Source organism: Sarcophilus harrisii, chromosome 5 (assembly GCF_902635505.1).
Source record: "Sarcophilus harrisii chromosome 5, mSarHar1.11, whole genome shotgun sequence".
Classification (NCBI taxonomy): Eukaryota; Metazoa; Chordata; class Mammalia; order Dasyuromorphia; family Dasyuridae; genus Sarcophilus; species Sarcophilus harrisii.
The window spans coordinates 1,930,096-1,955,403 of NC_045430.1; the positions used below are offsets into that span (position 1 = coordinate 1,930,096).

Below are 25,308 nucleotides of genomic sequence, written 5' to 3' on the forward strand. Positions count from 1 at the left end.
CTGTGTCATCAGCTAGTGAAGCTGGCCCCAAGTGTGCTGACAGTGGTTTGGAAGGAAGGTAGCCAGAGAGAGAAAGGCCTTGGGCCAGATGTCATAGAGGAAGCTATGAACATTTGGGATTTCATAAAGGACCCCAGGAGGCTGCCTCTCCCTCAGGAATCTATTTCCTACACCTCCTCCTGAATATGGAGCAAAGTCGGGGAAACATTTATTGGGGGGAAGGATTGAAAGACAGAGGATATAGTGGACAGAACACTGAGATTGGAAACAGAAGATCTGGCGTGCCCTTTCTCTGCTTCCTCCAGCTGTTTGTGGGACACTGGGTGAGTTCATTGCCCTGTCTAGACAATTTCTTCATATATGAAGAAGATAATAGTTGTAATGCCTTCAGACTTGTGGTATGAGTATATTAGATGCTCATGTAAAAAGCTGTATAAACATAGCATGCCCTAAATTCATGAGATCTTCTCTAGTCATTTTAATGCTGTGTTATCAGTACCATGGCTCTACCACTGGAATGTATGATAAGTATGGGGACAGTGCCAAGCCCTAGGGTCAGGTCTTACTAGGAAGTGACTTGAGATGATTTGATAAAACAAGTAAACTGAAGAGTTGAACGGGGACATTCATCTGTGGGAGTGAGGATGGCACTTGCCTTCCCCTCTGAGATTACCTCCCATTTATTCTGTATGCATCTTGTAGGTAACTAGTTGTTTAAAATGTTCCCCCATTTTAGAGTGGGAGTCCTTTCTTTTCCCCTTCCCCTTCCCTTTTTCTGTATACCTCAGCAATGAACACTTTGTTAAGAACATAGTGTTTAATAAATGGTTGTTGACTGGCAAACTGCTAACGAAGTGATTACGAAAGATGTCTTTTGGCAAAAGGTTTGTATACTTTGGCAGTTGGAAGCAGTGTTATTCTGAGGTGTTCAGCACAATATAGGTACTCCCTTAAGTTCACCACTGTATAGTAGAAGCTGCTGGCCTACACAGGATTGACTGGCAGGCATATCAGCTGATGCTAACACCATTTGGAGAATGCTAGGATCATAGTATCTCCTTCCACTTCATGGACAAACAATTTAACTCAATAAGCATTTATTGTTTCCTTTGTATCTAGACTGATGATAGGTGCTGTGGTAGTTAAAAGAGTAGGGCAAAACTTGACACTGGTTCTGAAAGACAATGCATCCCTTGTGATGGGATAACTCTAGAAGATCCAACTGTCTTTCATTCCTTAAGAGGGAGGTACTCATTTCTACAAGTTGAGATTGGATGGCTACTTAGCAGGGAAGTCTGATGTCCCTTCTAACTCTGGGATTCTGTATCCAAGGACCTAAAATGCAGTGCACAGACTAAATCCTGGAAGAAGTCAGAGCCAGGAGAAAATCACTGGAATGAGAATTGTTGGGAAGATACTCTGGAGGCATCAGGGTGACTTAGGCTGTGCTTTTAGAAATGGTTGGCACTTGGAGAAAAGAACAAGCTGTCCTACAGGGAAATGAACTGTCTCAGAAGATAGTGGCTTTCCCTTTACTGTAGGCCTTCAAGCCAAGGTTGGATGAATACTTGTCAGGGAAGGTGAAAAGAGGATTCCTGGCCAAGGATATTAGATTTGAGAATGGTTCAACACTGAGTTTCTTCAGTTCTGTTGGATTATGGACATAGGGGAAATAGAGGCAAAAGATTAGAGGCATTCAAAGCATGGATGGGTACAGGAGTGTGACCTCACTGAAGTGAAGACTTGGATTAGACATTGGGGATTTTCTTGTGCCACAGATATACCTAAGATAACTACAATTTATGAATACTTTTTACTCACCTACAGATATTGCTGGTTGAAGGGAATACTTAGGCATGGGGTAGAAAGAAAGCTTTCTTGTTAGGGTCATCTTCACTTTTGGATTCTGCTGAAAGACAGGATGTCATAGAAATGGCTAAGTTCGGATTGTTTGGTTTCAAATCACAAATAGTCAAGACTTATTGATTAAATCTGGACTTGGTGGTCTTTGGGTGATCATTTTCCTTCATAGCCAGTTTTGAGACACTTTTACTTCATGTTTCTTTGGCAATTAATAGGAGGACTTGTATTCGTGATGACCAGAAAGTTGAGATTCATGGCCTTTACAGTTTTCATTTAAGAAGGAAAAAAGAATGGAGACATTTTTGACCTACTTAACTCTTCCAGTCATCACCTTGTTATTTGATCAAATAAAATGATGGTGGTGGTGGTGGTGGTAGCAGGGGAAGGAAGAGAAAGAAAGGGAGGAAGAAGAGCATGGGCTCCCACCCCTACCACACACTGCAAAAGCATTACAGAATATGAGTCATAATAGATCTTATTGGCACCTAGTCTACCTCCAAGAACCAAGGATATAGGACTCTATTCATATGAACACACCTTCCATTGTTACTGATCTGACTCCCACTGTGTCTTTCTTAGTCTATAGTTCCATGAAATTCATGAATTGCTGTGATCGAAAGACTTCATTCCTTCCTGGCATCCTCCAGATATGTGCTTCTTTAGAGAAGCACATGTTCCTTCTCTGGACCCATATTGATGACTATAATCACTTAAGTTTGGCACCCTAGTGTCATATAAGAACTTTGTATTTCCCCCAGGACCCAGCCCCTACTATAAGAATGAGCACACAACACACACTTAATATTTGTTGAATTAATGAATGAATATTTATGAATAAAGGATTTGATTCAATCCTATAAGCATTTATTATAGACCAGGCACTAAGCTAAGCCTCTGTATACAGAGACTAAAATGAAATTATCCTCATTTTCAAGGAATTTCCATTCTATTGAAGAAAAGCAACATACTCACAAATGGGTATAAAATTACTTCTAGGAGGAGGGTCTTGGTGTAAGAGTGGGTGAGCGGTCAAGGAACCAGTTGTCCTTGAGGGTTAGTCTGGTGAGATCCAGGACAAGAGAAGAGGAACCCGAAGCAAACAGAGGTTCAGTGAATTTTCCAGGATCACTCAGCTAGTAAGTGTCTAAAACTGGATTTAAAGTCAGGTTCTCCTGACTCCAACCTTAGCAAAACATCCCTTGAGTCACTTAAATGAAGAACAAAGGCCCGTATGTCCTCCTTGCTGTTCAGAAAGGACAACATCCTTATCAAGGGCATCACATAAGAGACTAGGACAAAGGCCAAAGGGCTGCAAGGTTGGGTTTCACTTTAGCTCCAAATTGGTGCCACAAGGGGGGGGAGAGTTCTAAATAGAGATCTTTTCTTCTTAATCTAGAAAAATCTCCCTGGAGCCTGAAGATGTTTGGTTCAGCCTTGGCCGCTTCTCTCATAAGGTGGGACCATGACTTGTTTATCCCGGCTCCTTTCCTAGGAAAAAAAAACCTGCACATAGAAGACAGTCAGCAGATATTTGTGAATTAAGTGGATCTGCTGATATTGCCAAAACTGGATGCAGAAATCTTATGTATGCAAAGAACTGAAACAGTGGCTAAACCAGGAGGAGGCAGGATAGTACAGAAGATATCTCAGGGGACTGGAGACTGGAGACAGATTCTAGCCTCAGTTTGTCCATTATATGTTTATACGTGTGTCTTTGGAGATCATATGATTATAAATTTAAAACTGGACTCGATCTTAAGAGGTCATTTACTCCCATCCTCTCATTTTACAGATTTGGAAACTGATTTTCAGACAAAGTTAGTTGACCCAGGCCACACCATTAGCAGAGATAGATCAAATTCAGATCCTTTAATTCCAAATACAACAAACACTTTTCACTAGCAAGTCATTGTCTTCCTAGAACAAATTTTCTTCCTCTGTTAAATGGGGATAATAATCCCTGTTTTCCTTAAAGGGGCTTGGTTGGAAAGGTCACGTCCTTAAAAAGTGAATGATCTAGTGAGCCCTGGCAGATCTTGAAGCAGGTGGCTGTGAATTGCGGTGGCCAGTCCTTCTGAGAAGCTCTCTGGGTGTCCTTTATTATGCAAATGTACTCTTTGTTTTTAAGAAGTAAGGAATTAGCCCAAACATGTACCACTAATGAATCAGGACCAAGTCCCATTTATACAGAAAGAAAAGACTCTCTCAGATCGCTTCTCTCCTTGGCTTAGGGTCATGCCCTATTTACACATTTTCTTGGCTTTCAGAGCTGTGGGGCATGCTGGAACGTATCAATTAGAATCATGGAAAGTCAAAGCAGGGATGGGCCTTACAACAGGGGATATTACTGCAAGGAGGGCCTTTAGAATTGAGAAGCTAAGAGTTAGAAGGGGATGTCTTCCTTTCTGAACATGTTTTGTTATCTATAAAATAAAGATAAGATTTCATTTTATTCTCTGTGCTCCCAGCACACAGGTAGGGCCAGCAGTGACCTCTTTTTATGCTTCTTTTCCTTCACCTCTGTCAAATATGTACTGATTACCCTAGCTGTTATTCACTGGAAAAAAATTTCCCTCAAATATCCCCAATAATATTCCCCAATAATAACAGCTAAACATTGTATAGCTTCTTAAGATTTGCAAAGTGCTCATTTGAACTTTATGCCAATCTTCTGTTTTCTGTCCTCAGTCAGCACTTCCTTCTTCTGGAGTTGTGTTTTTATCCTATAGAATATGGAATTTAATAACCTGGGCTCCTTTTCTACCTATATCATAGTCTCCTATAGGCCACAATAAGGACAAAAGATGGCTGATCCTTCTTTAACTTCAAGGCTTATATTATCCATTCAAGATAGATAATATACATCAATGACTGCTCTTGAAATCCTTTACACAGATATATATGCTTTGTGTCAGCCTTGTATCCATATTGCACTTTTTTATATCTCTAGATGACCTATAAAAATACTTTCTTCCCCACAATCATGAGATATATAGTCTGGGCATTGAATACTAATCCCATTGCACAGCTGAGAGAACAGACTCATCAAGTTAAGGCATATGTGCCCATATCACCCATCTAGTGTCAAACTCAGGATGGAAACTGTCCTGAATCTAGATTCTCTGACTCCATGATTCCATAGCACTGTCAGCAGAGAATGAATTCTATCATAAAACAGACTAAAATCACTTTGGCCTGCTTTTCCAACATGATGTCCTGCCTGATAGCGCTTGGGTGCTGTCTGAGGTTCTGAACCATCCCAGGAAAGGTAACTGGTTTTTCCTGGATTCCCAGAAAGTAAAACAGACATTACCTTGTTGTAGCTATAGCTAATTCAGTGGCCCAAAGCACAGCCCTTTCAGGAAAGAGCTCAGAAAATTTTAAGCCCTCCTGAGTTTATTGACGGTGGCAACTCTCACTATCTTTGGGTGTAGACGCTATGAAGGAGCAGTCAACAGATCACACTTCTGGAGAATCCCTGACTCCACTCTGTGCCTGTTCTGTGTGTGTCTGTCTGCCCAGGGTCCTACACTCTTAGGTACAGAGAATGAACTTTAAATCTTGGGCTCTGTGAGGTGAGAATCCTTTGAAGTGCTCCACCTTTCTCTTTAGTCTGGGTTAGAGAGAATCTGAAAGTGGCTCCAAATCCCTTTTCTGATGCTAATTCCCTATGAAGCCTCAGGCTAGTCACTCAGCGATCTTACTTTCTCCAGCCATAAAATGAGGAAGTTGAACCAGATGGCCCCTGAGCTCCTTCTAGCTCTAGATCAATAATTCCATGACCCTAGAAATCAATGGCCAGGAATGTGAATAAGCTACATGCCAGTGTCTCCCTAGGCTGAAGCTTGAAGCTTCAGGACTATATGCCAATCAAAGGAACCTTGGAGTAGGGCCAGCCAACATGATCACACTGTTCTCTCTACTCCTGGATATGGAACTGCCATAGTATTAGAGGAAGCCAGTCCCAGCATACATTGCAGTGGTATTAAGTAGAAATATTTAGGAGAAATCAGAGTATGAGAAGGTCACCTTTTCTATATTTTAATGTCAGTTGGTGTTTAAATATGGTTTGCTATATCAAAAGGCCCTGGGTCCTAGGTGACCTTTGGAGCACAAATGTAGGATGCTTCTCCTTGGACCCAGACTCAAATGGGCAAACTTAAAGTAACAGTCACACAAACAACCAGTAGAGAGGAGGATCCCAGTACTGTTAGTAAACCTTGGTTTTGGGGTACTATGAAGTATTCCTCATGAAGAGCCCACTGATACTTCTCAAAGATCACAAAGGAAACCTATATGACATTAGGCAAGTTCCTTATCTTCACTGAGCCTTAGTGCCCCCTCTGCAAAATGAAAGGATTGGATTAGAAGGCCTCTGAGGTCCCCTCTAGTCCTAGATCCAAGATCCTAGCATCCCATGTGACAAACAGCTAATCCGGGCTACCAGGACTAGGTCACATCCACAAGTGATTCATGGGGCTGAGTGATCATTTGAAGAGAGCTAGCTTTGGCTAAAAAAAAATTCAGTTGCTTCTTTCCTTCTCATCCCCTTGGAATCTTCATGTTTTCTCTGTCTTGTGTTTTTTTGACCATGCTCTTTCCACCATGCCTTTGGTGCAGAGGAATGTGGTTTCTCTTGTAATGCCAAAGGTCACTTTTATTTTTTTATTTTTTTATTTTGTGATCATATCATCCTCACAACTTTAAATTTATTTGATGAATTATTGTGAACATATTCATTATAATGAAGTACAGGAGTTAACATTCTTATAGCATTTTACATTTTACAAGATACCTTTTATTTTTATTTTATTTTTTATTTTTATTATTTTTTTAATTAAATAACTTTTTATTGACAGAACCTATGCCAGGGTAATTTTTTACAACATTATCCCTTGCACTCACTTCTGTTCCGATTTTTCCCCTCCCTCCCTTCACCCTCTCCCCAAAGATGGCAAGCAGTCCTATACTTGTTAAATAGATTACAGTAGATCTTGGATACAATATATGTGTGCAGAACCGAACAGTTTTCTTGTTGCTCAGGGAGAATTGGATTTAGAAGGTATAAATAACCTGGGAAGAAGAACAAAAATGCAAGCAGTTTACATTCATTTCCTACTGTTCTTTCTTTGGGTGTAGCTGCTTCTGTCCATCCTTGATCAATTGAAACTAAGTTAGATCTTGTCTTTGTTGAAGAAATCCACTTCCATCAGAATACATCCTCATACAGTATCGCTGTTGAGGTATATAATGATTTCCTGGTTCTGCTCATTTCGCTCAGCATCAGTTCATGTAAGTCTCGCCAATCCTCTCTGTATTTGTCCTGCTGGTCATTTCTTACAGAACAATAATATTCCATAACATTCATATACCACAATTTACTCAACCATTCTCCAATTGATGGGCATCCATTCATTTTCCAGCTTCTGGCCACTACAAACAGGGCTGCCACAAACATTTTGGCACATACAGGTCCCTTTCCCTTTTTTAGTATCTCTTTGGGGTATAAGCCCAGTAGAGACACTGCTGGATTAAAGAGTATGCACAGTTTGATAAATTTGGGGGCATAGTTCCAAATTGCTCTCCAGAATGGCTGGATGTATTCACAATTCCACCAACAATGTATCAGTGTCCCTGTTTTCCCACATCCCCTCCAACATTCTGCATTATCTTTCCCTGTCATTCTGGCCAATCTGACAGGTGTATAGTGGTATCTCAGAGTTGTCTTAATTTGCATTTCTCTGATCAATAGTGATTTGGAACACTCTTTCATATGAGTAGTTATAGTTTTAATTTCATCATCTGAAAATTGTCCTTTCATATCCTTTGACCATTTATCAATTGGAGAATGGCTTGATTTCTTCTAAATTAGAGTCAATTATCTATATATTTTGGAAATGAGTCCTTTATCAGAACCTTTGACTGTAAAAATGTTTTCCCAGTTTATTGTTTCCCTTCTAATTTTGCCTGCATTAGTTTTGTTTGCACAAAAACTTTTCAATTTGATATAATCAAAATTTTCAATTTTGTAGTCAATAGTGATCTCTAGTTCTTTGGTCATAAATTCCTTTCTCTTCCACAGGTCTGAGAGGTAAACTATCCTATGCTCTTCCAATTTATTTATGATCTCCTTCTTTATGCCTAGATCATGAACCCATTTTGACCTTATCTTGGTGTACGGTGTTAAGTGTGGGTCAATGCCTAGTTTCTGCCATACTAATTTCCAATTTTCCCAGCAATTTTTGTCAAATAATGCATTCTTATCCCCAAAACGGGGGTCTTTGGGCTTGTCAAACACTAGATAATTAAGGTTATTGGCTGTTTTGTCCTTTGAACCTAACCTATTCCATTGATCAACTAGTCTATTTCTTAGCCAATACCAGATAGTGTTAGTAACCGCTGCCTTATAATATAATTTTAGATCCGGTACAGCTAGGCCACCAAAGGTCACTTTTAGTGGGGTGACCAGTTCCTCCATTTGTCCTATTTCTTCTCCTCCCCCCCTTTTTTTTTTTTGGAAAGGAATTATCAAATGACCATCCCACATACAAATCATACACATATGCTTATACACAACAGATTAATAGTCCCTCAAACATAATAGCAATAGTTACACAAGTTTAACAATTTCCATTCCAAATCTTAAACACACAGTAATACAGTGAAAATTTTAATAAGTCAACCACATTCCCACTTCCCCCCATCAGTCCAAATTACATCATTAAAAGTGGGCACGGGCGATGGCTGTCATTTGCTTCTTCAAGCTGGACAGGGACGATGCTAGGGATGATGCTCAGTCCGTGAGGGGGATGGGTCTGTAGTGTGGCGAGCTGACAAACAAAGGTTTGATCTGGGTCCCAGAAGCAAGTCAATATATCTGCAATTTGACCAAATCTAGAAATAAAAACAAATCTAACAAAGAAAAGTTAGAACAGTCTGAGATAGAAAGTCCACAAGGACTGCTACAAGATGTGGCTTCTCATTAGTTAAAAACTTAAAAAAAACCCTTAATGTCCAGACACAATTTGCTCAAGTATTTAGGATATAGTGATTACACATAACCAGACTGGAAACAGCAAGGTATGACATAATTGAATTAACAATTTCTTATTGACCATTATAGAAATCAGTTACAGGAGGGAAAAAATGCAGTGCATATTAACTACAAACCCCAGATATTTTACCTCTAGTAACAAATCCTAAACAGATATTTACCATAACCTTATCAGTTTGATGCTTTTAAAATGTCTGGAACAGTTTAGAGGAAGGGGGGAGAATAGAGTTCCATGTGACTACCCTTCCCCCAACTCCACAAGGGTGGGGAGCGAAATCACTCCAGGCTAACTAAATGGCTCCTATAGCTGAAGTGGCAGCAGTGGGGAGGGGGGCGAGTTTAAATCTTTACAAAAGATCCCTACCCCACCCAACATTTAAAGTAGCAGAAATCAGTGGGTGGGTGGGGGAATCCCATAAAACCTACATGTCCAGCAGAGCTGGATTTAAAGCATATAATCCATTTCTATCTCATTTCAAATAATAAAACAATATAGTTTCTTTCTCTCCTTCTGGCTCCATGTGGCCATTATTCCCAATGGACTTCTCCTAAGCCCAGCTTGGCCAGGGATGAAGCTTTCAGAAAAGTCCTTGTTACATACTTTAGGTAAAATTAGAGGCACATGACCTCTTTCAGGCAGGTTAACAGAACTTCTTTAACAAGCTATTGTTCCTTTAAGATTTTATACTTAAGGAAAACCAATTCATTTCCCAAATTTAGAATCATCTTTAAATTCCTAATCAAATGTTTTCACCAGCTGGAGTTCAGTATTGAAATAACCAATTCCTAAATTTGATCATTGTTCTTAAATTTAACAGAGTTCTTAAGTTACCGAAACAAACAAATTACAAACAATTTCACACACACACACACAAAAATCACATAGAACACAGAGCACAACTAGACTGTCTAATAACATACAGGACATACAGAACACTGGTCACACTTAGACTGCACAATTACAACATTCAGTAGGACACTAACATTAAAGCCAAACCAAATGGCGTTTTTAAAACCCCCAGTCTTTGTAGATACCCCCCTGACCATGCAAAAGTCGGAGGGGCCGGCATTACTCTAACTAACACAGGATGACCCAAATAGGGAAACTGAGTCCCATTTTCAAATGTATATACTTCCCACTCGATGGAAGAAGTGGGAGGACCTCTCTTAGAAATGCAAAGGATGGCCTTTGTCTCTGGAAAAGAGTTGGACGGAAAGAGTTTCCTCAAGCAAAGCATCTGCTCCAGGAAAAGAGTTTTGAGGCGGCGGAGTGTCTAGATTGCAGACAAATAAAAACTTAGTTTTCCCAACCTTTGCAGCCTTTTTTTTAGACAGAGCTGCAGCAATTCCTAAAGAATTGTGCCAGAGCTCCCAAGAGCTGCAAACAACAACTGCAGTCTTGATGACTGCAGTGTCCACCACGAGATAAGGAAAGAAAAAATCTTTTACCTTGTCCAAAATTCCATTACACTCCAGTAGCAACCCCCTGCGTCCAGTAGGCCACTCATCAACCAAGCAAATGGCACCCCCAAAAAGGGCACCCCAAGTGACCCCGCGTCCAGTTATTCACTAATCAACCAAACCAACCGGGACCCCAAGAAAAGGGCACCCCAAAAGTCAACCAAACCAAACAAACAAAACCAGATGGTACCCCAAAAGGTACCCAGACAAACTTACTCTCCTGTGGCCAAAATGGGGTTGTCTACCATCAGGCTATTGTGGCTGGAAATTGCTCTCTTTCCCGGAGGCTCTGGAAAGAAATCCAGGAGGGCCGGACCTCTCCAGGCCAAGAGTTCAGATTCGCAGTCACCCCTGGATACTGAACACTGATGAAGTGGTCACAGTCAGCATCCAGCAGTCTAGTAAATAAGTGTGGGCTCACTTAGCAGAAAGAAGACTAAACCTGGACTCCATATACTTGTCATTTCTCTTTCTTGTGCCTCAGTTGTCTTCTCTTAGTGAGATAGTAGATTAAATGATCTCAAAGATCACTTCAATTTCAGAGGGGGTGGTATAGGAAGGTAGAAGGATGGTTGGTTGGGGAATGAGGAGAGACCCAATCTCTGGCCCTTTATGAGTTGTGTGAAACTAGTAAGTTCACTGGACAGCTTGAATTACTTCCATTAAAAATAAATTTTAAGTTTTATTAATATATTTTTGTTTTTCTGTTACAATCAATTCCAGATTACTCCATTCTTGTAACAAAAACCTCAATTCAACTAAATAAAAAATACAGTGACCTTAAGTAAAAGAGCAGCCTCTCAATCTCTCCATTTTAATTTTTAAAAATTCACAGAAATCTATTTTTGTCTGCTTCCCACCCCTCTCCAATAAAAAAAAAAAAAAGAAAAGAAAAACATCCCTTGTAACAAATATGCACAGTCAAGCAAAACATCCCAAAGAGATCAAAGAAATAGGAAAAAGTCCTTTATGTACAAAAATATTTATAATCAGCTCTTTTTGTGGTATTAAAAAAAAAACCTGGGAAGGCATGCCTTTCAATTGAAGAGTAGCTGAATAATTTGTGATGTATAAATGTGATGGAGAACTATTGTGCTGTAAGAAATGAGCAAACAGATGATTTTAAAGAGACATGGAAAGACTTATGAACGTTTGATGCATAGGGAAGCGAGCAGAATCTGGAGAGCAATTTGTAGTAGAACATCAATATTTTTTAAAATAAATAATTCTGAGGACTTTTATGTGGTAGTGAAGAACAAATTGAGCAGAACCAGGAGAACAGTGTATATAATATCAGCACTAAAAGTTTTCTCTACTTAAAAATGGGGATAAATATGCTTGTGCTCCAAACTTAGATAGTTGTTGTTAGGGTCATGTCTGCAAGTTTTCAGTGTTTTCCATTCATGAGTTATTGAGAAGCCCTACAATTGTAAACTGACTTTTTGTGAGGAAACTTCCCTTCTACCCCACTACTGATTTGCTTTAGAGAAGGCAGTGCTAGGACCCAGGGTTCCTGAGACCTGGTCCCTTAGGCACTTCAGGCAACTATGACAAAAGTTTCCTTTTACATGTGTGAATGAGTGTGGAGTTGTCTCATTTTCCCTTTTCTATCCATGTTTCTTAGCAGAGCAGGAAGGGAGGGGGTGGTGGTTATTAAAGGTACATAGGGATGTTGAAGATTTGGAAAGCAGCTGTGATGAATGGGAAGGGAGTTTCTCATGACATCAAACTCTACCGAGTCTTTCTGCAGCTTCTACCTGCTGGGGCTGAGCAGATCCCCTTTAGCCCCTTTTCCATAAATCCATGAGGAGATGTCTTATACACCTCTAGAGTCTTCTCTTCTTCAGGCCGTACAAATCTACATCTTTTGTCTGCTTCTCCTATCTATGGCCTGGATTCTAATCTTCTCCCTAACCTGTCTTCCTCATCTGGACAAATTCTAGTTTGTAAAGGTCCTTCCTAAAACGTGGTCTCCACAACTAGACAAAGTACTTGAGACATGATCTGGTCAAGGCTGAGGACAGAGGAATTTGTCTCCTCTTTTGTTCTGGACAATATTTTCCCCTTAGGGTTTGTATTGTTAAGACCACATTCACCAACTTTTAGGGCTTCCATCTCATACTGCTGACCCATGGAATCTTTTTCTTTCCAAACTGGAGTCTTTGAACCAAAGGTGGGATTTATCACTATTAACTCTCTTTGAGCAGGAATTCTCTCTTTCACAAAAGAGGGAATGGAGACTCATGGGGGTTAGGTGAAGTGCTTCAGTGGATGAGGCCTTGAACCCAGGCCTTCTGACCCTAAGACAGGGATTTGATCTCCTCACCAGGCTCTGCCACAATTCAAAGTGTTTAGTTCCAAAGTGAAAGTCTTTTCTCTAAGATCCCTGTGCCTGCTCCCCCTCCCCACCCCATGTCCCAGCGATAGCTTCTATGTGAGGAGGCGACAAGAGGAGAACTAATGGGCTCCACAGTTTGAGATTCTGTAATACAATTCATAAATGGAGTTTTTGTGGCAGGCCGGCAGACTAGATTTGAGAAGCCGTGGTTCACTTGGAAGGGATGCAGGGAAGGATGTGGGCTGGGGGCTGATAAGGCCCTATCTCATTGCAGCACAAAGGCCTGCTCTGTATTCCGCTGGACTCCCCGCATTGTGTAAATGCTGAGGATTGGTCATTAGACTATGTTAGCTGCTGCTGGGTGGCTTAGTCTTGGAGGTTCTCCTTCTTCCTCTCTCCCTCCCTCTGTCAACCTTGTCTTTTTGGAACCTGGCTGGGCCAGGTGAGCAGGCAGGGCAGGTGTGACCCTGTGCTGTAGGGACACACAGCTGAGATGGGAGAGTCCCTCCCTTCTTTCCTCAAAAGGGCCAGGCCAGGCCTGAGACTCAGGCTGAGGGCATAGCAGCTTGCATCCCTGTGCAGGATAAATTCAGAAATGTAATCTTTGGAGCTGGCAGAGACCATGTGCCCTCATTTTAGAGATGAAGAAGTCAGTGAGCCCCCAGAAGGGAAGTGACTTCGGGGCACCTCAGCAAACATTCATTCAGCAGCTCCTCATGCAGTTTTTAGAGCTTTGGACTTGGAGTCAGGAAGAGATGAGTTCAAGTCTAGCCTCAGACACTTAATGGCTGTGTGACTCTAGACAGATCTCTTACATGTCTGCCTCAGTTTCCTCAGCTCTAAACTGGATTGATAATGGCACCTAATTTACAAGGTTTGGATTTGGACTCAGGTTCTTCCAACTCCAGACCAAGTACTTCATCCACTGAGATCTCCAGAATAAATTGGCTCCTTGGTGAGTCGCCTCTATTGGGCTCCCAACTTTACTCTGCTCCCTGACTTGAAGGCTGAGGAGGATTTGATTTTCTCCTGGTGCAGGAGTGGGGTGTGGGGGGCAGTAGAAGGCAGGGGGGGCAAAGGACAGGATGCCATCGATCAGAAGTTCTTTGTTCAATGTGACAGGATGCAGACTTGTGGGGGCAGTGGGAAGGACTGCTCTCCTAGGGCTTTTCATAGAATCTCAGACTAATAACTAATTAAGACTCATAGCAAGAAGGACCTGATTGAGCCCCAGGATGTTTGAATAAGAGCATGCAATGTTAGAGATGGAAGAGCCCCTTGGTGGCAAAACATTACAGTGGTGCCCATTGCACTCCCCGAATCCATCCTCCTCCTTGAACAGACAGGGAAACAGAGGCAGGAGGCAAAGAGACAGCAGATTAGTGCCCTGACCCCTTTCCTAGGGTTCTTTGCATCCCTCCAGCTGCTGCCTTCAGTGTTTTATTGTCCAAAGTCAGCTGGAAAAAATTGCTGCAAGCAAACTTATACCAAAGGTCTCATCCTGAGAGGTATTTTCCTTTAAAACGTGGCTATTAATCACTGTAACTGAAATTAGCATAATCAGTTACTTAAAATGCTGAGCCTAAGTGGGTCAGAGTATCCCCTCTTCTGCCCCATGGAGTTGGCGTGCTTTGTCTTATCAGTGGAGATTGGATACGCAGAAATATGCTCCCAGCTTCCCTGGGATTGCAATACGTTCTGGCTCAAACTGCGATTAGCAGATTATAAAAGCAGGAAACATGCACTTTGTTGCAGAGAATTCAAGACTTGTAGCCTGGTAGGCTGTGAAGAGAAAGAGCTCTGCCTTATTTGAGGGGAATTCTCATTCACTATTAGAGATCAATGGATCACTTGATTACACTCTAAGGCATTACTTGTACCCGGATCAGTCCAAGATGTATGCTCACTAGTGGCTACCATCACTGTAACCTGACCGAGTCAAGAACAAATCATGCTTCCCTCCTCCTTTCCCTTTCCTTCCAAGAGACAATCAGCAGAGGAGGGTGCTCACCGAGGACTGATTTCCCCATGGCATCAGATCCTAGTGGGGTTTTCTCTGTTTTTAAGCGTATAAAGTCATGGACTCCCCCACAAGCTGGGGTCCAGCAGCTCAGATGTTTAGTTCTAGAAGACACCTGGTGCTGATTCACAGACACAGGATTGTTAGAGCTGAAGGGTCCTTCGTAGAGGGAGAGGCTAACTTCCAGTCCTGAGGAAACTGAGCCCCAGGGTAGGCAAAAGGATTAACAGGTCCTGCATGTAACAAATATTCGAACCTACCAATTGCTAACACTCGGGCAGCAGGCTACCTGATGAGGCACTCTCCGTGCTCACATTTGATCTGATGAGACTCCTTGGTAGATGTAACTAGGAGATCACTTTGTTCAATGAACCTCTCCTCATCAGAATCAGCCAGAAGATAAACAAAGGCAAAGGGTATATTCCCTAAAGAGGGTCACTGCTATCATGGAACATGGTCTGGGAGAATTCAGGTGGAAGAGAGTTTTTCTTTACTGAGGGCCTCCAAATACTTCTCTTTGTGGGTAATTGAATCAAGCCCCAGAATGCTATGGAGCCATCTCACCAGAGGAGATCCAGGATGCCTCAAGGGACTGGCATAACAACCCATACAGGAAAAAAAATGGATGAAGAATGTCTATTGTCTAGACAAGGACAGACGCAGAAGATGAGTGATGTAGTGGTCTCATACTGAAGCGGAAGGAGACGAGAAGGGGAGACTGTATTTGGAACTTCACGGAGTCACAAGCTGCCTCCCGATGACATTTTAATTTTTGGTATATGCATTGTCACGCAAAGCAAATTCCCTCATTGGCCATGTCCAGACATGTGTCTCACTGTTCTCCCTAAGTCCCTTACCTCTCTGTTAGAGTCCCATGGCATGATGGTGGTTGAATTGATTGGGGTTCTTAAGTCTGACGCTAGCTTTTTAATGCCATTATTTTTTCCAAGTTACGTGGCAGCCCATCATGGAGCATCTTGATCTTCAAAGATCCAGTATTTTCCTGGCTAACAGGGCACTGAACCCACATGCAGTTGGTGGGAGACAGCAGCATATTGTCTAAGTTGACTTCCATGCAAAGGGAAGATATCTTGTAGACACTGGATAGGAAAGGGAAACTGGCCACACTGTGTGCTCAGGCTGAACATCAAAGGCAAAAGGGTCTGGAAGAAGTTTCTTTCTGAGCCATTGGAGATGCACAAGAGTGGCCAGAACGTGAAGACGTGGGTGGGATATATCCACATGAATGTGTTTTCAAAGACTTCCCTAATCTTTAAACATTGGTTTGGATGCTCTCAATTCCAGATTCCCTCCTTGAGACCCACCACCTCCTGGGTCCTTTGCCATGCAGAATTCCCTCCCTATGGTGATCTTCAGCTACCTCATTAGCATACAGGAATGACCTGAGATTCTTAGAGTTTGTGCCAGTAGAACCCAATCTCTGGCAGCTCCTGCCCAGGTGGAAGGGCTTAGAGTAAGCCTAATGAGCAGTCAGCACAGGCATCTGGTGAGAGGCTCAAGATGGGAGACTTCCTCAGGCAAGCTCTATTTAACCAAGGTGGGGAGACTCCCAGGAGCTATCCTCTTGTAGTGGGGGGGGGTAACTCTGCATTAAGTCCTCCTCATTGTCCACCTGCAGGGAGAGGGTCCTAATTCTTGACTCTTGCCAGGATAGAGGGGCTGGAGGTTCTTTGTCTCTGTGGCAGTGAGCTACAGTCTCAGCTTTGGCTTGGATCAGAGGAGGAGCTAGTCTTAGCCTTAGCTGAGCACTTGATGGCTTCCAGCAGTGGGAAGTGTCCTTCCCCCTCCCCATGCCCCATCCCAAGGAGATCCACATCTCTGCATTGCTATCCAAGGGGCCAAACACTCATATTTCTGCCATCAAACAATACCGTTGCCAAGGCTAACTCACCACCTACAATGAGTAAATTAAATATTGACTATTTCATTGACTGTTAGATTTAATTTGCAGCAATCACACTGGAGCTGTAATGGGAGCTGGGAATGCCTTACTATTTCATCTGAGCTGTCATCCCCTTAAGTGTTGAATAATGAGGAAAAGATGTACTTGATGGAGGAACGGAGTCCCCTTCGTCACAGTCCTATTCCCAAGAATCAGAAAATGCCAGTGCTGGGGAAGAGCATGGAAATCAGCTGGTTCACACTCCTCCCTTTATGAGGAGGAAGCTGAGGCTGGGGAGGAAATGGCCAAGTCTAGAGCAGGAAGGAGTGTCAGAATCACCCTAAGCCGAGCCCTCCTCTCACCAAGGAGGAAATGGGCTCTGAGAGAGCCAGGAGCCTGCCCATGCTTGTGCATGGGGTGACCAGAACAAAACCCCAAGCTTCTGAGGACAAGATTGAGTAGACTTTCTACTCGCTGATAAGAGCAGCCATTAATGCATCAGCCACAAATGCCCTTTGCAGCCCCTAAATCCCTGTAGGGGCATTCTCTAATGGGGGGCCTCGATCAAATCTCACCAGTCTCTGAAAGGGCGGGCCCCTGGCCCCACCCCAAAGCAGCAGAAGGTCTTCCCCATGGAAACTCTCAGAGCCACTCAGCTCCTTCCATCTGGTTTTCCTGCCTCAGACTTCTCCCCACTGCAGACAGTCATCCTTTCAGCTGTCCCATGGCTCTACCCAAAGCACAGGTCTGACCAGGATATCCCCCCCATTTCATAAACCCCCATGGCTCCCCATCACCCTCTGAGTCAAATGTGGAGCCCCCTTTTGGCCCAGCCCCCTCGCCCATTTCCACCATGCTGCTCCTCGAATAGCACCTTGTATGGCACATAATAGACACTTAGTGAGTGCTTGTTGACTGACTGAATGGTCCTGGCAGCCTTCCCTGAGTAAGAAGCTAGCTGAGTTGCCCTGCTCACTCAGCCTCTGGTTAACACTGATTTCTTGTGTGGGGCATCAGTGGTATTTGTTGATTGATTAAAAAGGCCACATAGTGTGGGCTTGAGAACTATTTGTGGAGGGTCTGTAGGACATGAAAGGGTATCACTGGAGAGTAGAACATAAGGAGCACAGCCATAGAACCAGGAGGGGACCTTGGTGGCCATTCTATAGATGAACAGGTGGAGGCCCAAGGAGATCACTCAAGGTAGTCAGAAGCACAATGTCAGCCCAAGTCTTCAGGCTGAAGAGGCAGGTCTCTTTCCACTACACCCCCGACTCTGGAATGGACTTTGGCCATCTGACATTTTGAATGAGAACTCAACATGGGGGAGACATTGGCCCAAGGGCTCTCAGGGCTTGAGGAGCAGAGCCAGGATCTGATCAGCTTGCTTTAGTGGATGGTTTGATCCAGGACTTTGCATCTCCAGGTTCAGATCTTGGATCCTGACCCTTCCTGGCTGTAGGTTCCTCCTTTCCTCTGGAACGTGGGGTTGACCTTTCTTTCCCCTCCCTTCACACAGAGTCCTATAGAAATGACTCATCGGATTTAACTCCAGTATTTTTAGGAAAGCAATTATTGAGTAACTATTGGGCACCGGCCCTGTTCTGGTTCCTGAGGAGGCATTGGGGTGATTGTGACCACCCCAGGTGGCTAGCTGCCCAAGCAAAATCCTGCTCATGGATAGCTAGGTGGATAGCTAGGGCAGAACCAGCTCTGTCTCCAGGCCTCAGATATTCACCCTGCAGCAGGCTGACCCTTCTCCAGAGAGCCAGGCCTGCATCTTAACGCTCACAGAGAATCGGAGAATCCTAGAATCTGGGTACTCTCACTTTGTGGAGAAGGCTACTGAGGCCTTAGTCACAGTGGAGGGGGTAAGGATGGGATCTAACTGAGGGCTTGTGGACTCCATGTTAAAAATCATATAAGCTGGTCCCAATGATTGACAGCTCCTGGAGGTGAATATCCCTTCAGTGGCTCAGAGGAAGCCCTTCTATCCCTGTGCAACTGACATATCTGTTTGTTGTTGGGCATCTGCCTTGGTTTCTCTGTTTAGCTTTTGGGCTGTTCACCATCCTCACTGGCCCTCAAACAAAAACTTTGAAACACAGACCTTTGTAGCCACCTTCCCTTTTTATAACCAGAGAGATCCCTTAGAAACCTTAAAACTCCATCAAAACATAGACCTGGGGTGGGAGAAGGAGATTGTTTTCCCTTCAGGGAAGGAGCTTTGCCAGCCTTCTCTTTTTCGACTTTGAGTACTGGACTTGACAATGATCCTGTGATTTTAGGCTTCAGAGGAATGACATCATGAGAGAGGAAATCAGTTGTTCCAGGTCGGTCACTCAGCACCTGAGAGTCCTGGGGGTGTGTGGTTAGAACGCTCTCCCTTCCTTCCCCTCCTAAACTGACGCTGGCTAAACACTACCATTGACCATGAAGTAGGCCAGATATGTAGACATATATATGTGTGTGTCTGTGTAATTATATATCTGTTATTTCATTTCTGATTGCCTATATATAGATGATTAAATTTACCAAACAGCTGTCATATACTCGCAGACATTGCAGGGCTACAAAAATAGTTTTTGCTCATCTTCAATCAGTTCAGGGGTTTCAACTTTGGAGCCTGATTACTTAGGAAATCGGTTTTCATAGACATGTACTTTCTAAGTCCTGTGTGGTCAGCTGCTCTGAGTCCTAGAGTCCTGGCTGTGTCCCCTGTGCCTAGGAAATGAGATTGCAGAGGCCCAATTCACCTAACCCACCCAGGCAGCACCTCCTGCTGTTAATTTTCCTTTATCTGCTTTTGAAGGGAAGGTGTAGAAAGATGCTTGGTTTGGGGACCACATGACCTATGTGAGTATCATTTTACCTTTTTATGGAAAAGCTTCTTCTCTGGGGCTCAGAGGCTTCTGAAGTGGTGGGGGGGGGGCAATCTTTGGGAGAGAAAAAAAAAGAAAATCATTTTCAGATTCATTGATCAAACATTGAACATTGATTAAGCACCTACTGTGTACCTCACCTGGACTTGGCACCAGACATATATATATATATATATATATATATATATATATATATATATACTTGTTCAGCTGCTTTAATCATGTCTGAGTCTCTGTGACCGTATTTGGGGTTTTCTGGGCAAAGGCACTGGAGTGGTTGGCCATTTTCTTTTCCAGTTCACTTTACGGATGAGGAAACTGAGGCCGCCAGGATGAAATGAGTTGTGCAGGACCACCTAACTAGTCCATGTCTGAGACTGGAATTGAACCCAGATGAGCCCGACTGACCGACTCCAGGCCTGGGGTTCTGTGCACTATGGCACTCCCCTAGCGGCCTTGTGAAGGTGGTAGATGAAGCCCCGTAATGGCGAGTAGATCGGTGTCTGTAGAAAAGGTTAATGGGTATGGTGGGAAAAGGTAGGAGGGACCAGGCTGAGAACTTGAAGTAGGCTCCTGGCGGGACCAAGGAGTCAGTGGAGTTCATGCGTAGGGGAAGACGGCGCAGTCAGACTTGTGCCTTGGGGCACTTCACAGCCGGCTCTGAGAGACGGAGACTTAGGTGAGAAAACCTGTTAGGAAGCACGGTAGCCCAGGTGAGAGCCGGCTTGACGGAGGTAGCCCTGTGAATGGTGAGAAGGGGACCAGGGGAAAGATGGGGACAAAGATGGCAGCCCTTGCTGGGATGTGTAGAGGACCAGCGAGGGGAAAACCAGACCCGTGTGCAAGGAGACCTCCTGGCACTGGATCTATAGACCTGTGAGTCATTGGTACCGAACCACAGCTGAGCCCACGGTGCTGCTGGGATCCGGTAAAACAGCCTTGAAGAGAGGAGAGCCGGGACAGAGCCCTGGGACACCCCCAGGTTGTGCTGTCCTGTGGGCTGGGGCCTTTGGACAGCTTGGGGATGCAGAAGCCTGGAATGGCCAAGCTTGAGGAGCCGTAGGAAATCCTTTTACTGAAGAGGAAACCGAGCCCCAGAGAGGGAGAAACCTGCCTGAGGTCATGTGACTCCCTCAGTGGGATAAGCCAGAGCTGCATTCGGTGCCCTGACTCTGAAGCCTGGGGCTCTCTGTGTGCCTCAGGGGTCTCCTCTTTCCACTCTCAGAAGCTGAAGGCTTTGTTATCATCCAGCCATGGAATTACATTTACACAAAGCCTTCCCCAAGACCCTGGGTTCTAATCCTGCCTGTGTGAAGGGCACCTTATCTTTGGAGGGGGTTGGACTCAATGACCTCTAGGGTCCCTTCCAGCTCCATGATCTATTAGCCAATGCTGTGCAGTCCCGGAGTTCCCTATCCCGAGGCAGACCATCTCCTCTTGTCACCCTGCATCCCACCCCACCCCTTAAATAGAAGAAAGAATATTTTGAGTGGCCTGGGGTCAGGAAGGCTAGGCTTCGACTCCAGCCTCAGACTCTTGCCAGCTATGTGACCCTGAGCAAGTCACTTCACCTGTTGGCCTCAGTTTGATTCTCTTTAAAATGGTGATAACAGCACCTCCCTCCCTGGGATTGTTGTGAGCATCAAATGAGCTGATAATTGGAAAGTATTTAGCATGGCACACAGTAGTGCTATATAAGTGATATCTGTTATTATTATTGTTTCTTTGTGTTAAATGCTCTGTGAGCTATTGTGTGCCCATTTGTGTTTTTCTCATCAGCCAGATAGCTAACTTTTCTTCTTTGCTAAGATCCCCTTTTCCTGGTAAAAGAAAGGGCAGGAAAGGGGATGATCCCGAGAATCACATTCTCATCAGTTCTCCATAAATCAGGCAGAGATTTGATTCAGGATTGAAGCCGAGTTCATAGAATCATAGTCAGTACCTGACAGAGCTGGAGGGAATTCTTCTCAGCTGGGTGACTCTGGCCAAGTCAGTGCAACTGCAAGAGGCTCAGTTTCCTTATTTGAAAAAGGGGATAATAATACCCAGAGTTTGGAGCAGTTGTGAAGAGTAGGGGAGACACCCTCTGCTTTCCAAACCTTGATGTCTCCAAGAAATGCCAGTTTCTGTCAGTTCTCATGAGGGCGGCCAGGTGGCGCTGCAAGGGATAAAACACTGGCTCTGGAGTCAGGAAAACTCATCTTCTCAAATTTAAATCTGACCTCAGACTTTTCTTAGTTTGTGACTTTAGGAAAGTTAAGTAACTTAACCCTGTTTGCCTCAGTTTCCTCATCTGTAAAATGAGCCGAAGAAAAACATGGCAAACTATCCCAGTATCTTTGTCAGGAAAACCCCAAATGGGGTTACAAAGAATTCGACATGATCGAAATGACTCGACAGCAACAGCATTAAAGATCACATTCTTATTTCATTCTTTTCATCTTTTTGGGTGGGATTCAGATAGAAATGATCCTGGACAAGTCATCTATAATTATTTTACAGTTAAGGTTCTATGGATTCTTGTATTGCACAGATGGATAAAGATCAATTATTCTAATCCACTCATTTCATGAATGGAGAAACTGAGGCACAGAGGGAGGCAGGGATTTGTTCCTGGGACAAAGCTGGGAGGGGAATCCAGGTTGCTAAATGGATGAGGTCTGTAAAGGAACATGGTGCTCACCCAGTCTGAGGCTAGTTTCAGGGAAGTGCCTGCCAGTTCTTGAGGCAGCTTTTGCCCCTGTCTCCTCTGGCAGGGATAATTGTGTTGGCCGCTCTTCCTCATTCTGTTCTCTGTGGCTATCACCAAGGTCAAAGGAATTAAGATTTAACTTGAAAGTTTTTTACTCCATCCTGGAAATCTATAAATTCCTAGTCCTTTCCCTCCTACAGTTGACATTCTAAGCCTTATAGATTAAAAATCTGAGCCCAAGGGGCTATAGGAGAAGGGGAGAGAGAGAAAAGGCTTTGTCCTAGAGCATATGGAGGAGAAAGGAGGAAGATGCTGAGTCAAGAAGGGATGACTTTGGCCTGTTTGTGTGAAGGAGCCTAGATTGTTCCTAAACCTGAACTGTGGGGAAAAGGCTCTTCTCTGGTCACAGGGAGGATTTATTCACTGGGACATTGTATAGGTGGAAGATGAGAGGATGCCAGGTAGAAGGGAGGAGGAGGAAGAAAGTGGGTCAGGGAAAAATACTGAAGGAAGGAAGAAAGGAGGAAGAAAAGGAAGAGAGAGACTGAAGGGAGGAAAGAAAGAAAGAAGGAAAAAAGAAAGAAAAAGAAATTTTTGAAATGAAATTTGGATTCAAGCTCTAGAGCCAGAGACCTGAGTTCTAGTCCCTATGTGATCAAGTGCAAGTTTTTCCTCCCTCATTCCCACCTCTATTTTCTTCTCTGTTAATTTTTTTTAAATGTTTTCTTTATTTTTTTGATTATATATGTACATTAATTTTTAATATATATCTCTTCATGAATTATTTTGGGAGAGAAAATCAGAACAAAAGGGAAAATCATAAAAGAAAAAAAATAGAAGAAAAAGAAAAAAAAAGTGAACATAGGATTCACTTTCCATAGTTCTCTCTCTCTGGCTATCCAAAATTTATTGGGATTGTCTTGGATCACTAAACTACTGAGAAGAACCAAGCCCTTCATAGTTGATCATTGCACAATCTTGCTGTCACTATGTACGTTGTATTTCTGGTTCTATTTGTTTCATTTGGCATCAGTTGATATAAATCTTTCCAGGTCTTTCTAAAATCAATTTGTTTTTCATTTTTATAGAACAATAATATATTCCATTATTTTCATATACCATAACTTATTTAGCCATTTCTCAACTGACAGGCATCCACTAATTTCCTTATTCTTTGCCATCATAAAAAGAACAACTGCAAATATTTTTGCACATGTGGGTCCTTTTCCCTTCTTTATGATTTCCTTGGGATACAGACCCAGTAGTAGCTCTGCTGGATCAAAGTGTAGGTACAGTTTTATAGCCCTTTGGGTATAGTTCCAAATCACTCTCCAGAATGGCTGGATCATTTCATAACTCCACCAACAATGCATTAGTGTCTCAGTTTTCCCCATCCCTTTCAATATTTATCATTATCTTTTCCTGTCAGTTTAGCCAATCTGAAAAGGTGTGAGGTGGTACCTCAGAATTGTTTTAATTTGAAATTCTTTAATCAATAATGATTTAGAGAATTTTTTCATATGACTATAGATGGCTTTAATTTCATCATCTAAAAATTGTCTGTTCATATCTTTTGATTCTTCTTGCTTTAATGAGGAAATTGGATTAGAAGATGTTTGTTGGCTCTTGATATAGAATTCAACAATCCCTATGAACTCAGAAAAGATATTCCTCTACACTGAGCCTAGTTTCTTCATCTGTAAAATGAGGGGAAGGGGCTAAATAGTAGTTAAGGCCCCATCCTAGCTCAGAACTTTCCTGCTATAAACCCCCTTTCCAGCTCTGAGATGCCAAGAACCCAGGGAATTAAGTGGAACTAACTAGTAATAATACAAGTACCAGGGTAGAATGTGTGCTTCAGAATGGAGAGCATTGTACCTGAAGTCAGGAGAATCTAGATTTGAATCTGGACCCTGACCTTACTGGATATGTGGGCTTGAGGAAGTCATTGCTATGGTACCTATGGTTCTATGACTCATATGTAGTATGGCAGTCAAGAACTCATAGGTTCTTTTTTCTAGGAAATTTATTTTTAATATTCATTACTTTATGAATCATATTGGGAGAAGAAAATCAGAACAAAGGAGAAAACCATGGGAGGGATTTTTTAAAAAGCAGAAAAAAAGAAGTAAACATAGCATGTGTTGATTTATATTCAGTCTCCTTAATTTTTTTTTTCTGGATGCAGATGGCATTTTCTGTCCAAAGTCTATTGGGATTGCTTTGGAAACTCACAGGTTCTTGGACTCAGTGTCATGAAGGAGAAGTGAGCTGGGTCCCCTGGTCTCTGACTTGATCTTTCCACACTGGGTCATGATTTGAGAACTAGAAAGGCCTTGGAGGGTGTCCAGTCTCACCCTAACCATCATTTACCACCTACTTCTATGTTCACTTCTGCTGGCCATATTTTCAGATACACACCAAAATAGGCTCAAGAAAGAACAACCCAGGATGGAAAGACTAGGAACCAGATGTTTGTGAGAATGATTGAGCTTGAGACCTTTAGTCTAGAGACAAAAGGTTGTGTTCTTGATGGTATATAAGAAGAGGCAAAGAATCAGTAGTGATGTTAGAAAAAAGGATAGAGGAACACATTTTAACTTGGTGTAACTTGAAAGAACTTGCTTTAAATGCATGTTGTCCCACAAGGGATTGAGTTGACTTGCAAGACAATGAGTTCTTCTGGATCATCTGTCAGAAAACTTATTGAGAACTTTTTTTTTTGCTTAAAAAATGGGCTAGTTGACTTCTGAGGTCCCTTATGAGAAAATGGGAAGGGAGGCCTTTTAGAAATGAAGAATTGAATTTAGAGAAGCTGTGACTCGGCTAAAGCAACACCAGAAGTGTCAAAACTGTGATATTTTTCAGGTTTCCCAAGTTTTTAGTCTAGACTTTTAATTTGTCCTTTGTCCATGGTCACTCCTGGAGTTGCTCAGGACCAGGAGAGACCAGCATTTGAGCCCCATACCCCTGCCTCCTCCTCTAAGCTGTTTTCATTTCTGCCAGCTTTTCTCTAGGGTTGCCAGGGCCTCCCACATTAGAAAAATTAATTTGTTTTGGGCAGGATTGGTTTGCGATCTGGCCACTCACTGATA

At 42.9% G+C, this 25,308-nt stretch overlaps 1 protein-coding gene across 4 annotated transcripts in view; it reads left to right on the forward strand.

Moving 5' to 3' along the window:
- Positions 1–25,308, forward strand: part of PHF21B (PHD finger protein 21B) — a 121,596-nt gene that overhangs the window by 36,994 nt on the left and 59,294 nt on the right. The window lies entirely within an intron of this gene.